General features: G+C 41.2%; 1 protein-coding gene across 1 annotated transcript in view; it reads left to right on the forward strand.

Moving 5' to 3' along the window:
• The window catches only part of LOC128642117 (uncharacterized), a 120,582-nt gene that overhangs the window by 861 nt on the left and 101,382 nt on the right, over positions 1 to 18,339 (forward strand). The gene's annotated exons all lie outside the window — the stretch shown is intronic.

Genomic DNA, 18,339 nt, shown 5'->3' on the forward strand with positions numbered 1-18,339 from the left:
TTCTTTTGGTGTCTGCTTAACCCCTTGAATGCAAGAGGATTGCAGGATAATAATATACAATGTGCAGCAGCCATCTCTGGTAACTAATGGGTTAAAACAACATTTCTCTTGTAAGGTGTATCCAGTCCACGGATTCATCCATTACTTGTGGGATATTCTCCTTCCCAACAGGAAGCTGCAAGAGGATCACCCACAGCAGAGCTGTCTATATAGCTCCTCCCCTAACTGCCACCCCCAGTCATTCTCTTGCAGCTCTCGACAAGAGAAGTATCAAGAGATATGTGGTGACTTAATGTAGTTTTTCTTCAATCAAAAGTTTGTTATTTTCAAACGGTACCGGAGTTGTACTGTTTTTACCTCAGGCAGAAGTTAGAAGAAGAGTCTGCCTGAGGTTTTTGGATGATCTTAGCGGTTTGAAACTAAGGTCCACTGCTGTTCTCACACATAACTGAAGAGTATGGGAAACTTCAGCTGGGGGAATGGCCTGCAGAATTGCCTGCTTTGAGGTATGTTCAGTATATTTTTTTCTAGAGAGATGATAAGACTAGAAAATGCTGACAGTGCCTGATTTATTTAAGGTAAGCCTGATTACAGTGATTTAACAACAACTGGGATCATGCTTGCAGTAAAGGGTAATATTCATGTTAATTGCTCTTATTACTTAGTATGTAAAACGTTTGCTTGATGTATATAAAACGTTTGTTACTAATGGTGATAAATCTTTATTCTGGGGCCTAGTTTTCCACATGGCTGGCTAGATTTTTCCTAGGGATAGTTATTTATGGCCCTCTCACTGTGAGTACATGTTGGGAGGGGCCTATTTCGCGCTCTAATTGCGCAGTAATCTTTGCAGTTTGAGACATCCAGCTTCCCTGAAGGAGTCCCCTGACATTTAGGACCTCTCTAAAGGGTTTTTGTGCCTTCAAAAGTCATTTTAAGGACAGGTAGGAGCCACAGTAGAGCTGTGGCAGTTGGTTTGTGACTGTTTAAAACGGTTATATAATTTTTTTGATCCGGTTTTGAGACTAAGGGGTTAATCATCCATTTGCAAGTGGGTGCAATGCTATTTTAGTCTATTATACACACTGTAAAAATTTCGTAGAATTTACTGCTTTTTTTCACTGTTTTGCAGTTTATGTGATTGTTTTTTTCTCTTAAAGGCACAGTACCGTTTTTATTTTCTGCTTGTTCACATTTATTAAAGTGTTTTCCAAGCTTGCTGGTCTCATTACTAGTCTGTTAAACATGTCTGACATAGAGGAAACTCATTGTTCATTATGTTTAGAAGCCATTGTGGAACCCCCTCTTAGAATGTGTACCAAATGCACTGATTTTACTATAGATTATAAAGACCATATTCTGGCTTAAAAAATTTATCACCAGAAGAAATTGACAAGGAGGAAGTTATGCCGTCTAACTCTCCCCACGTGTCAGAACCTATAACTCCCGCTCAAGGGACGCCAAGTACATCTAGCGCGCCCATTGCGTATACCTTACAAGACATGGCGGCAGTTATGAATCATACCCTTACAGAGGGATTGTCCAAACTGCCAGGATTACAAGGAAAGCGAGACAGCTCTGGGGCTAGAATAAATACAGAGCTTTCTGATGCTTTAGTGGCTATGTCTGATATACCCTCACAATGTGCAGAAGCCGAAGCAGGGGAGTGACTGTGGGTGATTTTTCTGATTCAGGGAAGACACTTCAACCTGATTCTGATATGTCTACATTTAAATTTAAGCTTGAACACCTCCGCGTATTGCTCAGGGAGGTTTTAGCAACTCTGGATGACTGTGACGCTATTGTAGTCCCAGAGAAATTGTGTAGATTGGATAAATACTATGCAGTACCTATATACACTGATGTTTTTCCAATCCCTAAGAGGTTTTCAGAAATTATTACTAAGGAATGGGATAGACCAGGTGTACCGTTCTCTCCCCCTCCTGTTTTTAAAAAGATGTTTCCTATAGATGCCGCTACATGGGACTCGTGGCAGACGGTCCCTAAGGTGGAGGGAGCAGTCTCTACCCTAGCTAAGCGTACAACTATCCCTGTCAAGGACAGTTGTGCTTTTCTAGATCCAATGGACAAAAAAATTAGAGGGTTACCTTAAGAAAATTTTTATTCAACAAGGTTTTATTCTCCAGCCTCTTGCATGCATTGCCCCAGTCACTGCTGCTGCGGCTTTCTGGTTTGAGTCTCTAGAGGAGGCTCTACAGGTCGAAACCCCGTTGGAAGATATTATTGACAAGCTTAAGGCTCTTAAGCTAGCCAATTCATTTGTTTCTGACGCCGTTGTTCATTTAACCAAGCTAACGGCTAAAAATTCAGGTTTTGCTATTCAGGCGCGTAGGGCGCTATGGCTTAAATCCTGGTCAGCTGACGTTACTTCAAAGTCTAAGCTTCTCAAAATTCCCTTCAAGAAACAGACCCTATTACGGGCCTGGACTGAAGGAGATAATTTCTGACATTACTGGAGGAAAAGGTCACGCCCTTCCTCAGGATAGGTCCAACAAATTAAGGACCAAACAGACTAATTTTCGTTCCTTTTTAAACTTCAAGAGTGGCACAGCTTCAACTTCCTCTAATACAAAACAAGAGGGAACTTTTGCCCAGTCCAAGCCGGTCTGGAGACCTAACCAGGCTTGGAACAAGGGGAAACAGGCCAAAAAGCCTGCTGCTGCCTCTAAGACAGCATGAAGGAGCAGCCCCCGATCCTGAAATGGATCTAGTAGGGGGCAGACTCTCTCTCTTCGCCCAGGCGTGGGCAAGGGATGTCCAGGATCCCTGGGCGTTGGAAATTGTGTCCCAGGGATATCTTCTGGATTTCAAAACTTCTCCTCCAAAAGGGAGATTTCATCTCTCACAATTATCTGCAAACCAGATAAAAAGAGAGGCATTCTTACATTGTGTTCAAGACCTCCTAGTTATGGGAGTGATCCACCCAGTTCCAAAGGAGGAACAGGGACAGGGTTTTTATTCAAATCTGTTTGTTGTTCCCAAAAAAGAGGGAACCTTCAGACCAATCTTAGATCTCAAGATCTTAAACAAATTTCTCAGGGTCCCATCCTTCAAGATGGAGACTATTCGAACCATCCTACCTATGATCCAGGAGGGTCAATATATGACTACCGTGGACTTAAAGGATGCTTATCTTCACATTCCGATACACAAAGATCATCATTGTTTTCTCAGGTTTGCCTTTCTAGACAGGCACTACCAGTTTGTGGCTCTTCCCTTCGGGTTGGCCACGGCACCAAGAATCTTTACGAAGGTTCTAGGGTCCCTCCTAGCGGTCCTAAGGCCGCGGGGTATAGCAGTAGCCCCTTACTTAGATGACATTCTGATACAGGCGTCGACTTTTCAAATCGCCAGGTCCCATACGGACATTGTTCTGGCATTTCTGAGGTCTCATGGGTGGAAGGTGAACGAAGTAAAGAGTTCTCTATCCCCTCTCACAAGAGTTTCATTCCTAGGGACTCTGATAGATTCGGTAGAAATGAAGATCTACCTAACGGAGGCCAGATTGTCAAAACTTCTAAATTCTTGCCATGTTCTTTATTCCACTTCTCGTCCTTCAGTGGCTCAGTGTATGGAAGTAATCGGTTTAATGGTAGCGGCAATAGACATAGTGCCGTTTGCCCGCCTACATCTCAGACTGCTGCAACTTTGCATGCTCAGTCAGTGGAATGGGGATTACACAGATTTGTCCGCTCTACTAAATCTGGATCAAGAAACCAGGGATTCTCTTCTCTGGTGGCTATCTCGGGTCCATCTGTCCAAAGGTATGAGCTTCCGCAGGCCAGATTGGACTATAGTAACGACAGATGCCAGCCTCCTGGGCTGGGGTGCAGTCTGGAACTCCCTGAAGGCTCAGGGCTTGTGGACTCAGGAGGAGGCACTCCTTCCGATAAACATTCTGGAACTAAGAGTGATTTTCAATGCTCTTCAAGCTTGGCCTCAGCTAGCTGGGGTCAGGTTCATCAGATTTCAGTCGGACAATATCATAACTGTAGCCTACATCAATCATCAGGGGGAACAAGGAGTTCCATAGCAATGTTCGAGGTTTCAAAGATAATTCTATGGGCAGAGGTTCACTCTTGCCATCTATCAGCTATCCATATCCCAGGAGTCGAGAACTGGGAGGCGGATTTTCTAAGTCGGCAGACTTTTCATCCGGGGGAGTGGGAACTCCATCCGGAGGTATTTGCACAGTTGATTCAACTTTGGGGCAAACCAGAACTGGATCTCATGGCGTCTCGCCAGAACGCCAAGCTTCCTTGTTACGGGTCCAGGTCCAGGGATCCCAAGGCAGCGCTGATAGATGCTCTAGCAGCGACTTGGTCCTTCAACCTGGCTTATGTGTTTCCACCGTTTCCTCTGCTCCCTCGTCTGATTGCCAAGATCAAGCAGGAGAGAGCTTCGGTGATTTTGATAGCACCTGCATGGCCACGCAGGACTTGGTATGCAGATCTGGTGGACATGTCATCCTTTCCACCATGGACTCTGCTGCTGAGACAGGACCTTCTACTTCAGGGTCCTTTCAACCATCCAAATCTAATTTCTCTGCATCTGACTGCTTGGAGATTGAACGCTTGATTTTATCAAAGCGTGGTTTCTCTGATTCGGTCATTGATACCTTAATTCAGGCTCGAAAGCCTGTCACCAGGAAAATCTATCAAAAGATATGGTGTAAATATCTTCATTGGTGTGAATCCAAGGGTTACTCATGGAGTAAGGTCAGGATTCCTAGAATATTATCTTTTCTCCAAGAAGGATTGGAGAAGGGATTGTCGGCTAGTTCCTTAAAGGGACAGATTTCTGCACTGTCTATTCTTTTGCACAAACGTCTGGCTAATACTCCGGACGTTCAGGCATTTTGTCAGGCTTTAGTTAGAATCAAGTCTGTGTTTAAACCTGTTGCTCCACCATGGAGTTTAAATTTAGTTCTTAAAGTTCTTCAAGGCGTTCCGTTTGAACCTTTGCATTCCATAGATATTAAGCTTTTATCTTGGAAAGTTCTGTTTTTAGTAGCTATCTCCTCGGCTCGAACAGTTTCGGAGTTATCTGCTTTACAATGTGATTCACCTTATCTCATTTTCCATGCAGATAAGGTAGTGTTGCGTGCCAAACCTGGGTTTCTTCCTAAGGTGGTATCTAATAAGAATATCAATCAGGAGATTGTTGTTCCTTCACTATGTCCTAATCCTTCTTCTAAGAAGGAACGTCTATTACACAATCTTGATGTGGTTCGTGCTTTAAAATTTTATTTACAAGCTACAAAGGATTTTCGTCAAACATCTGCTTTGTTTGTGGTCTACTCTGGGCAGAGGAGAGGCCAAAAGGCTTCGGCAACTTCTCTTTCTTTTTGGTTAAGAAGCATAATCCACTTTACTTATGAGACTGCTGGCCAGCAGCCTCCTGAGAGAATTACAGCTCATTCCACTAGAGCAGTAGCTTCCACATGGGCTTTTAAAAATGAGGCCTCTGTTGAACAGATTTGTAAAGCGGCGACTTGGTCTTCGCTTCATACTTTTTCTAAATTCTACAAATTTGATATTTTTGCTTCTTCGGAGGCTATTTTTGGGAGAAAGGTCTTACAGGCAGTGGTGCCTTCCGTTTAAGCGCCTGCCTTGTCCCTCCCTTCATCCGTGTCCTATAGCTTTGGTATTGGTATCCCACAAGTAATGGATGAATCCGTGGACTGGATACACCTTACAAGAGAAAACAAAATTTATGCTTACCTGATAAATTTATTTCTCTTGTGGTGTATCCAGTCCACGGCCCGCCCTGTCATTTTAAGGTGTTTTTCATTTTTAAACTACAGTCACCACTGCACCCAATAGTTTCTCCTTTCTCTTGCTTGTCTTCAGGCTACACGTGTCATTAAAGAGCACCGTCTACACGTGTCATTAAAGAGCACCGTCTACACGTGTCATTAAAGAGCACCGTCAACATGTGTCAAAGATATCTTTTTGCCTGGAAAAATATTAAATAAATATATTTTCATTTAAAATGAAATTACAACTTCAGTATTAGCTATGTACTCGCTACTAATCCTGCTAATGCCTAATTGGCAGAGAGGGACGCGCATCTACAAGTATGGCAGGAAAACATTGGCCTAGATTTATAGATGCTTATGAGGACCTCTCTGTGCAGGCTATATTTTTTATACACATTTATTAGTAGGGGTTCTTGCTTTTACCGTCTTGTTTCTGGTGCCCAATACATAAAATCTCACACATGAAACCTATTGCCTTAAAGGGACAGTATACACCAATTTCCATATAACTGCATGTAATAGACACTACTATAAAGAATAATATGCACAGATACTGATCTAAAAATCCATTATAAAACTGTTTAAAAACTTACTTAGAAGCTCCCAGTTTAGCACTGTTGAAAAGGTTAGGCTGGAACACCCACTTAAAGTGTCTGTATAGCAAAAAGAGCAGACCCCTACCCCTTCCTCTACATATGAAAAGACTCTTTACACAAACAGGAACAAGCTGGAGTAGGCATACATCAGTAAACTATGGGGCTTGGTTAGGAGTCTTTATTTGAAAAGCAGGGATGTAAGCTTAGGAGCTGGCCCATTTTTGGTTCAGAACCTGGGGAGCTCTTGCTTATTGAAGGCTAATCAGCAAGCGCTACCCAGGGTACTAGATAGAGATGTTTTGTCACACTAGATGCAGGAGTTTTGTCTCACTGCATGCAGGAGTTTTGTCACAATAGATGCAGGAGTTTTGTCACACTAGATGCAGGAGTTTTCTCTCACTGCATGCAGGAGTTTTGTCACACTAGATGCAGGAGTTTTGTCTCACTGCATGCAGGAGTTTTGTCAAAATAGATGCAGGAGTTTTGTCACACTAGATGCAGGAGTTTTGTCTCACTGCATGCAGGAGTTTTGTCACACTAGATGTAGGAGTTTTGTCACACTGCATGCAGGAGTTTTGTCACAATAGATGCAGGAGTTTTGTCACACTAGATGCAGGAGTTTTGTCTCACTGCATGCAGGAGTTTTGTCACACTAGATGTAGGAGTTTTGTCACACTAGATTCAGGAGTTTTGTCACAATAGATGTAGGAGTTTTGTCAAGCAGGGATGTAAGCTTAGGAGCTGGCCCATTTTTGTTTCAGAACCTGGGGAGCTCTTGCTTATTGAAGGCTAATCAGCAAGCGCTACCCAGGGTACTAGATAGAGATGTATTGTCACACTAGATGCAGGAGTTTTGTCTCACTGCATGCAGGAGTTTTGTCACAATAGATGCAGGAGTTTTGTCACACTAGATGCAGGAGTTTTCTCTCACTGCATGCAGGAGTTTTGTCACACTAGATGCAGGAGTTTTGTCTCACTGCATGCAGGAGTTTTGTCACAATAGATGCAGGAGTTTTGTCACACTAGATGCAGGAGTTTTGTCTCACTGCATGCAGGAGTTTTGTCACACTAGATGTAGGAGTTTTGTCACACTAGATGCAGGAGTTTTGTCACAATAGATGTAGGAGTTTTGTCACAATAGAAGCAGGAGTTTTGTCACACTAGATGCAGGAGTTTTGTCTCACTGCATGCAGGAGTTTTCTCACAATAGATGCAGGAGTTTTGTCACAATAGATGCAGGAGTTTTGTCACAATAGATGTAGGAGTTTTGTCACACTAGATGCAGGAGTTTTTTCACAGTGCATGCAGGAGTTTTGTCACAGTGCATACAGGAGTTTTGTCACAGTGCATGCAAGAGTTTTTTCACAGTGCATGCAGGAGTTTTGTCACAGTGCATGCAGGAGTTTTGTCACAGTGCATACAGGAGTTTTGTCACAGTGCATACAGGAGTTTTGTCACAGTGCATGCAGGAGTTTTGTCACAGTGCATGCAGGAGTTTTGTCACAGTGCATACAGGAGTTTTGTCACAATAGATGCAGGAGTTTTGTCACAATAGATGCAGGAGTTTTGTCACAGTGCATGCAGGAGTTTTGTCACAATAGATGTAGGAGTTTTGTCACACTGCATGCAGGAGTTTTGTCACACTAGATGCAGGAGTTTTTTCACAGTGCATGCAGGAGTTTTGTCACAGTGCATACAGGAGTTTTGTCACAGTGCATGCAGGAGTTTTGTCACAGTGCATACAGGAGTTTTGTCACAGTGCATGCAGGAGTTTTGTCACAGTGCATAAAGGAGTTTTGTCACAATAGATGCAGGAGTTTTGTCACAATAGATGCAGGAGTTTTGTCACAGTGCATGCAGGAGTTTTTGTCACAATAGATGTAGGAGTTTTGTCACACTGCATGCAGGAGTTTTGTCACACTAGATGCAGGAGTTTTTTCACAGTGCATGCAGGAGTTTTGTCACAGTGCATATAGGAGTTTTGTCACAGTGCAAGCAGGAGTTTTGTCACAGTGCATGCAGGAGTTTTGTCACACTAGATGTAGGAGTTTTGTCTCACTGCATGCAGGAGTTTTGTCTCACTAGATGTAGGAGTTTTGTCACAGTGCATGCAGGAGTTTTGTCACAGTGCATGCAGGAGTTTTGTCTCACTAGATGTAGGAGTTTTGTCACACTGCATGCAGGAGTTTTGTCACACTAGATGTAGGAGTTTTGTCACACTAGATGTAGGAGTTTTGTCTCACTGCATGCAGGAGTTTTGTCACAGTGCATACAGGTGTTTTGTCTCACTAGATGTAGGAGTTTTGTCACACTAGATGTATGAGTTTTGTCACAGTGCATGTAGGAGTTTTGTCACACTGGATGTAGGAGGTTTGTCTCACTGCATGCAGGAGTTTTGTCACAGTGCATACAGTTTTGTCACAGTGCATGCAGGAGTTTTGTCTCACTGCATGCCAGAGTTTTGTCACACTAGATGTAGGAGTTTTGTCTCATTGCATGCAGGAGTTTTGTCACAGTGCATACAGGAGTTTTGTCACACTGCATGCAGGAGTTTTGTCACACTAGATGTAGGAGTTTTGTCTCATTGCATGCAGGAGTTTTGTCTCACTGCATACAGGAGTTTTGTCACAGTGCATACAGGAGTTTTGTCACAGTGCTTGCAGGAGTTTTGTCACAGTGCATGCAGGAGTTTTGTCACAGTGCATGCAAGAGTTTTTTCACACTAGGGGGGGTAGTTATCATCGTCTCAACTTTCCTGCCTTCGCCGGCCCAATACGCCCGCCTAAGCTCGCCTACCTTTGCCGCCGCGGACCTGAAAAAATACGCCTAAGTTATCAAATAAAGCTGTCAAAAGCCGCGGGGCGATGAGCAGCGGACTGTGAGAGTTATCACTCATCCGATCTCGCTGCTCTTCGGCTTTTTCACAGCTTTATTGCTAGCCTGTCACTAAGCACCCACACTAAACTAAACTGTTCTACACCCTATACTGGCGCCCCCGGAGCCCCCCGCAACTCAATAAAGTTACTAACCCCTAAACCGCCGCTCCTAGACCCCGCCGCAACACTTATAAATGTATTAACCTCTAAACCGCCGCTCCTAGACCCTGCCGCAACTCTGATAAATGTATTAACCCCTAAACCGCCGCTCCCGGAGCACACCGCCACCTACATTATACCTAGTAACCCCTATCCTGCCCCCCCTATACCGCCGCCCTCTATAATAAAGTTATTAACCCCTATCCTGCCGATCCCGCACCTCGCCGCAACTAAATAAATAGTTTAACCCCCTAAACCGCCGCTCCCTGACCCCGCCGCAACCTATATTAAATTTATTAACCCCTATCCTGCCCCCCCCTACACCGTCGCCACCTATAATAAATTTATTAACCCCTATCCTGCCCAACACTACACCGCCGCCACTGTAATAAAATTATTAACCCCTAAACCTAAGTCTAACACTAACCCTAACACCCCCCTAACTTAAATATTAATTAAATAAATCTAAATAATATTTCTATTATGAACTAAATTAATCCTATTTAAAACTAAATACTTACCTATAAAATAAACCCTAATATAGCTACAATATAAATAATAATTATATTGTAGCTATCTTAGGATTTATTTTTATTTTACAGGTAACTTTCAATTTATTTTAACTAGGTACAATAGCTATTAAATAGTTATTAACTATTTAATAGCTACCTAGCTAAAATAAAGAGAAATTTACCTGTAAAATAAAAACTAACCTAAGTTACAATTACACCTAACACTACACTATACTTAAATAAATAAATTAATCATATTTAAAACTAAATACTTACCTATAAAATAAACCCTAAGATAGCTACAATGTAATTAATAATTACATTGTAGCTATTTTAGGATTTATATTTATTTTACAGGTAACATTTGTATTTATTTTAGCTAGTTAGAATAGTTATTAAATAGTTATTAACTATTTAATAACTACCTAGCTAAAAGAAATACAAAATTACCTGTAAAATAAATCCTAACCTAAATTACAATTAAACCTAACACTACACTATCTTTAAATGAATTAAATAAATTAACTACAAATAACTACAATTAAATACAATTACATAAACTAACTAAAGTACAAAAAATAAAAAAGCTAAGTTACAAAAAATAAAAAACATAAGTTACAAACATTTAAAAAATATTACAACAATTTTAAGCTAATTACACCTAATCTAAGCCCCCCTAATAAAATAACAAAGCCCCCCAAATAAAAAAATGCCCTACCCTATTCTAAATTAAAAAAGTTCAAAGCTCTTTTACCTTACCAGCCCTTAAAAGGGCCTTTTGTGGGGGCATGCCTCAAAGAATTCAGCTCTTTTGCCTGCAAAAGAAAAATACAACCTCCCCAACATTAAAACCCACCACCCACATACCCCTAATCTAACCCCAAACCCCCCTTAAAATAACCTAACACTAATCCCCTGAAGATCATCCTACATTGAGTCGTCTTCACTCAGCCGAGCAGCGATGGAACCGAAGTGGACATCCGGAGCGGAAGAAGATATCCTCCAAGCGGCGCTGAAGAAATCTTCCATCCGATGAAGTAGATCCTCCAAGCGGCGCTGAAGAAGTCTTCGATCCGGGCGATTGTCATCTTCCAAGAGGCCGCTGAAGAAGTCTTCTATCCGGGCGATGTCATCTTCCAAGCCGGGTCTTCAATCTTCAATCCCGCCCGCCGCGGAACATCCTTCTTTTACCCGACGGACTACCGACGAATGAAGGCTCCTTTAAGGGACGTCATCCAAGATGGCGTCCCTTCAATTCGATTGGCTGATAGGATTCTATCAGCCATTCGGAATTAAGGTAGGAAAAATCTGATTGGCTGATGGAATCAGCCAATCAGATTCAAGTTCAATCCGATTGGCTGATCCAATCAGCCAATCAGATTGAGCTTGCATTCTATTGGCTGTACTTTAGTTAGTTTATGTAATTGTATTTAAATTGTAGTTATTTGTAGTTAATTTTTTTAATTAATTTAATGATAGTGTAGTGTTTAGGTTTAATTGTAACTTAGGTTAGGATTTATTTTACAGGTAATTTTGTATTTCTTTTAGCTAGGTAGTTATTAAATAGTTAATAACTATTTAATAACTATTCTAACTAGCTAAATAAATACAAAGTTACCTGTAAAATAAATATAATTCTGAAATAGCTACAATGTAATTACTTAATTACATTGTAGCTATCTTAGGGTTTATTTTACAGGTAAGTATTTAGTTTAAATAGGAATAATTTATTAAAGTATAGTGTAGTGTTAGGTGTAATTGTAACTTAGGTTAGTTTTTATTTTACTGGTAAATTTCTCTTTATTTTAGGCTAGGTAGCTATTAAATAGTTAATAACTATTTAATAGCTATTGTACCCTAGTTAAAATAAATTGAAAGTTACCTGTAAAATAAAAATAAATCCTAAGATAGCTACAATAAAATATTATTTATATTGTAGCTAATATTAGGGTTTATTTTAAAGGAAGTATTTAGTTTTTAAAAATAGGATTAACTTAGTTAATAAGATAAATATTATTTAGAATTTATTTTAATTTATATTTAAGTTAGGGGGGTGTTAGGTTTAGTGTTAGACAGGTTTAGGGGTTAATAATTTTATTACAGTGGCGGCCTGTGTAGTGGGGGGCATGGATAGGGGTAATAAATTTATTATAGGTGGCGACGGGTGTAAGGGGGGGCAGATTATGGGGTTAATAAATTTAATATAGGTTGCGGCAGGGTCAGGGAGCGGCGGTTTAGGGGTTTAATGTTAAACTATTTATTTAGTTGCGGCGAGGTGCGGGATCGGCAGGATAGGGGTTAATAAACTTTATTACAGAGGGCAGCGGTTACTAGGGGGGGCAGGGATAGGGAGTTACTAGGGTATAATGTAGGTGGCGGTGGGCTCCGGGAGCGGCGGTTTTAGGGGTTAATACATTTATTATAGTTGCGGTGGGCTCCGGGGAGCGGCGGTGTTTATGGGGTTAATAGGTAATAGAGTAGCTTGCGGTGGGCTCCGGGTAGCGGCGGTTTTAGGGGTAATACATTTATTTAGTTGCGGCGGTGTAGGGGGACAGATTAGTGGTGTTTAGACTCGGGGTACATGTTAGGGTGTTAGGTGTAGACATTACCATAGGAATCAATGGGATGTCTGGCAGCAGCGAACTTGTACTTTCGCTATGGTCAGACTCCCATTGATTCCTATGGGATCCGCAGCCTTCAGGGTGGCGGTTTGAAAACCAGGTACGCTGGGCCGGAAAAGTGCCGAGCGTACCTGCTAGTTTTTTGATAACTAGCAAAAGTAGTCAGATTGTGCCGCACTTGTGTGCGGAACATCTGGAGTGACGTAAGAATCGATCTGTGTCGGACTGAGTCCGGCGGATCAAAGTTTACGTCACAAAATTCTACTTTTGCCGGTCTTAGCCTTTGATAACTAAGGCGAGAATGAGCCTCGCCACAAATACGCTGCGGAATTCCAGCGTATTTGAGGTTGACGGCTGATAACTACCCCCCTTTATGTAGGAGTTTTGTCACACTAGATGTAGGAGTTTTGTCACAGTGCATGCAGGAGTTTTGTCACAGTGCATGCAAGAGTTTTTTCACACTAGATGTAGGAGTTTTGTCTCACTGCATGCAGGAGTTTTGTACACTGCATGCAGGCGTTTTGTCCACAGTGCATGCAGGAGTTTTGTCACACTAGATGTAGGAGTTTTGTCACACTAGATGCAGGAGTTTTGTCTCTCACTAGATGTAGGAGTTTTGTCACAGTGCATGCAGGAGTTTTGTCTACACTAGATGTAGGAGTTTTGTCTCACTAGATGTAGGAGTTTTGTCTCACTGCATGAGGAGTTTTGTCACACTAGATGTAGGAGTTTTGTCTCACTACATGCAGGAGTTTGTCACACTAGACGTAGGAGTTTTGTCTCACTAGATGTAGGAGTTTTGTCTCACTGCATGCAGGAGTTTTGTCACACTAGATGTAGGAGTTTTGTCTCACTGCATGCAGGAGTTTTGTCACAGTGCATGCAGGAGTTTTGTCATAGTGCATGCAGGAGTTTTGTCACACTAGATGTAGGACTTTTGTCTCACTGCATGCAGGAGTTTTGTCACAGTGCATGCAGGAGTTTTTGTCACAAATAGATGTAGGAGTTTTGTCACACTGCATGCAGGAGGTTTGTCACACTAGATGCAGGAGTTTTTTCACAGTGCATGCAGGAGTTTTGGTCACAGTGCATATAGGAGTTTTTGTCACAGTGCAAGCAGGAGTTTTGTCACAGTGCGATGCATGAGTTTTGTCACACTAGATGTAGGAGTTTTGTCTCACTGCATGCAGGAGTTTTGTCTCACTAGATGTAGGAGTTTTGTCACAGTGCATGCAGGAGGTTTTGTCACAGTGCATGCAGAGGTTTTGTCTCACTAGATGTAGGAGTTTTGTCACACTGCATGCAGGAGTTTTTGTCACACTAGATGTAGGAGTTTGTGTCAACACTAGATGTAGGAGTTTGGTCTCACTGCATGCAGGAGTTTTGTCACAGTGCATACATGTGTTTGGTCTCACTAGATGTAGGGAGTTTTGTCACACGTAGATGTATGAGTTTTTGTCACAGTGCATGTAGGAGTTTTGTCACACTGGATGTAGGAGGTTTGTCTCACTGCATCAGGAGTTTTGTCACAGTGCATACAGTTTTGTCACAGTGCATGCAGGAGTTTTGTCTCACTGCATGCCAGAGTTTTGTCACACTAGATGTAGGAGTTTTGTCTCATTGCATGCAGGAGGTTTTGTCACAGTGCATACAGAGTTTTTGTCACACTGCATGCAGGAGTTTTGTCACACTAGATGTAGGAGTTTTGTCTCATTGCATGCAGGAGTTTTGTCTCACTGCATACAGGAGTTTTGTCACAGTGCATACAGGGAGTTTTGTCACAGTGCTTGCAGGAGTTTTGTCACAGTGCATGCAGGAGTTTTGTCACAGTGCATGCAAGAGTTTTTTTCACACTAGGGGGGGTAGTTATCATCGTCCTCACTTTCCTGCCTTCGCCGGGCCCAATACGCCCGCCTAAAGCTCGCCTACCTTTGCCGCCGCGGACCTGAAAAAATACGCCTAAGTTATCAAATAAAGCTGTCAAAAGCCGCGGGGCGATGAGCAGCGGACTGTGAGAGTTATCACTCATCCGATCTCTGCTGAGCTCTTCGGCCTTTTTTTCACAGCTTTGTTATTGCTAGCCTGTCACTAAGCACCCCACACTAAACGAAACTGTTCTACACCCTATTAACTGGCCGCCCCCCGGAGCCCCCCGCAAACTCAATAAATGTTACTAACCCCCTAAACCGCCGCTCCTAGACCCCCGCCGCAACACTTATAAATGTATTAACCTCTAAACCGCCGCTCCTAGACCCTGCCGCAACTCTGATAAATGTTATTAACCCCCTAAACCGCCGCTCCCGGAGCACAACGCCCACCTACATTATACCTAGTAACCCCTATCCTGCCCCCCCTATACCGCCGCCCTCTGATAATAAAGTTATTAACCCCTAATCCTGCCGATCCCGCACCTCGCCGCAACTAAATAAATAGTTTAACCCCCCTAAAACCGCCGCTCCCTGACCCCCGCCGCAACCTATATTAAAATTTATTAACCCTATCCTGGCCCCCCCTACACCGTCGCCACCTATAATAAATTTATTAACCCCTATCCTGCCCAACACTACACACCGCCGCCACTGTAATAAAATTATTAACCCTAAACCTAAGTCTAACACTAACCCTAACACACCCCCCTAACTTAAATATTAATTAAATAAATCTAAATAATATTTCTATTATGAACTAAATTAATCCTATTTAAAACTAAATACTTACCTATAAAATAAACCCTAATATAGCTACAATATAAATAATAATTAATATTGTAGCTATCTTAGGATTTATTTTTATTTTACAGGGTAACTTTCAATTTATTTTAACTAGGTACAATAGCTATTAAATAGGTATTAACTATTTAATAGCTACCTAGCTAAAATAAAGAGAAATTTACCTGAAGTAAATAAAAACTAACCTAAGTTACAATTACACCTAACACTACACTATACTTAAATAAATAAATTAATCATATTTAAAACTAAATACTTTACCTATAAAATAAACCCTAAGATAGCTACAATGTAATTAATAATTACATTGTAGCTATTTTAGGATTTATATTTATTTTACAGGTAACTTTGTATTTATTTTAGCTAGTTAGAATAGTTATTAAATAGTTATTAACTATTTAATAACTACCTAGCTAAAAGAAATACAAAATTACCTGTAAAATAAATCCTAACCTAAATTACAATTAAACCTAACACTACACTATCTTTAAATGAATTAAATAAATTAACTACAAATAACTACAATTAAATACAATTACATAAACTAACTAAAAGTACAAAAAAATAAAAAAGCTAAGTTACAAAAAATAAAAAACATAAGTTACAAACATTTAAAAAAATATTACAACAATTTTAAGCTAATTACACCTAATCTAAGCCCCCTAATAAAATAACAAAGCCCCCCAAAATAAAAAAATGCCCTACCCTATTCTAAATTAAAAAAGTTCAAAGCTCTTTTACCTTACCAGCCCTTAAAAGGGCCTTTTGTGGGGGCATGCCTCAAAGAATTCAGCTCTTTTGCCTGCAAAAGAAAAATACAACCTCCCAACATTAAAACCCACCACCCACATACCCCTAATCTAACCCAAACCCCCCCTTAAAATAACCTAACACTAATCCCCTGAAGATCATCCTACCTTGAGTCGTCTTCACTCAGCCGAGCAGCGATGGAACCGAAGTGGACATCCGGAGCGGAAGAAGTTATCCTCCAAGCGGCGCTGAAGAAATCTTCCATCCGATGAAGTGATCCTCCAAGCGGCGCTGAAGAAGTCTTCGATCCGGGCGATGTCATCTTCCAAGAGGCGCTGAAGAAGTCTTCTATCCGGGCGATGTCATCTTCCAAGCCGGGTCTTCAATCTCATCCCGCCGCCGCGGAACATCCTTCTTTACCGACGGACTACCGACGAATGAAGGCTCCTTTAAGGGACGTCATCCAAGATGGCGTCCCTTCAATTCCGATTGGCTGATAGGATTCTATCAGCCATTCGGAATTAAGGTAGGGAAAAATCTGATTGGCTGATGGAATCAGCCAATCAGATTCAAGTTCAATCCGATTGGCTGGATCCAATCAGGCCAATCAGATTGAGCTTGCATTCTATTGGCTGTACTTTAGTTAGTTTATGTAATTGTATTTAATTTGTAGTTATTTGGTAGGTTAATTTTTTTAATTAATTTAATGATAGTGTAGTGTTAGGGTTTAATTGTAACTTAGGTTAGGATTTATTTTTACAGGTAATTTTGTATTTCTTTTAGCTAGGTAGTTATTAAATAGTTAATAACTATTTAATAACTATTCTAACTAGCTAAAATAAATACAAAGTTACCTGTAAAATAAATATAATTCCTGAAATAGCTACAATGTAATTATTAATTACATTGTAGCTATCTTAGGGGTTTATTTTACACGGTAAGTATTTAGTTTAAATAGGAATAAGTTTATTAAAGTATAGTGTAGTGTTTGGTGTAATTGGTAACTTAGGTTAGTTTTTTATTTTACTGGTAAATTTCTCTTTATTTTAGCTAGGTAGCTATTAAATAGTTAATAACTATTTAATAGCTAATGTACCTAGTTAAAATTAAATTGAAAGTTACCTGTAAAATAAAAATAAATCCTAAGATAGCTACAATAAAATTATTATTTATATTGTAGCTATATTAGGGTTTATTTTAAAGGTAAGTATTTAGTTTTAAATAGGATTAACTTAGTTAATAAGATAAATATTATTTAGATTTATTTAATTAATATTTAAGTTAGGGGGGGTGTTAGGTTTAGTGTTAGACAGGTTTAGGGGTTAATAATTTTATTACAGTGGCGGCGGGTGGTAGTGGGGGGCAGGATAGGGGTTAATAAATTTATTATAGGTGGCGACGGTGTAGGGGGGGCAGATTAGGGGTTAATAAATTTAATATAGGTTGCGGCAGGGTCAGGGAGCGGCGGTTTAGGGGTTAAAACTATTTATTTAGTTGCGGCGAGGTGCGGGATCGGCAGGATAGGGGTTAATAACTTTATTACAGAGGGCAGCGGTATAGGGGGGGCAGGATAGGGGTTACTAGGTATAATGTAGGTGGCGGGTGGCTCCGGGAGCGGCGGTTTAGGGGTTAATACATTTATTATAGTTGCGGTGGGCTCCGGGGAGCGGCGGTTTAGGGGTTAATAGGTATAGAGTAGCTTGCGGTGGGGCTCCGGGTAGCGGCGGTTTAGGGGTAATACATTTATTTAGTTGCGGCGGTGTAGGGGGACAGATAGTGGTGTTTAGACTCGGGGTACATGTTAGGGTGTTAGGTGTAGACATTACCATAGGAATCAATGGGATGTCTGGCAGCAGCGAACTTGTACTTTTCGCTATGGTCAGACTCCCATTGATTCCTATGGGGATCCGCAGCCATTCAGGGTGGCGGTTTGAAAACCAGGTACGCTGGGCCGGAAAAGTGCCGAGCGTACCTGCTAGTTTTTTGATAACTAGCAAAAGTAGTCAGATTGTGCCGCACTTGTGTGCGGAACATCTGGAGTGACGTAAGAATCGATCTGTGTCGGACTGAGTCCGGCGGATCAAAGTTTACGTCACAAAATTCTACTTTTGCCGGTCTTTAGCCTTTGATAACTAAGGCGAATGAGCCTCGCCACAAATACGCTGCGGAATTCCAGCGTATTTGAGGTTGACGGCTTGATAACTACCCCCCTTTATGTAGGAGTTTTGTCACACTAGATGTAGGAGTTTTGTCACAGTGCATGCAGGAGTTTTGTCACAGTGCATGCAAGAGTTTTTTCACACTAGATGTAGGA

This window comes from Bombina bombina, chromosome 11 (genome assembly GCF_027579735.1).
Source record: "Bombina bombina isolate aBomBom1 chromosome 11, aBomBom1.pri, whole genome shotgun sequence".
Lineage (NCBI taxonomy): Eukaryota > Metazoa > Chordata > Amphibia > Anura > Bombinatoridae > Bombina > Bombina bombina.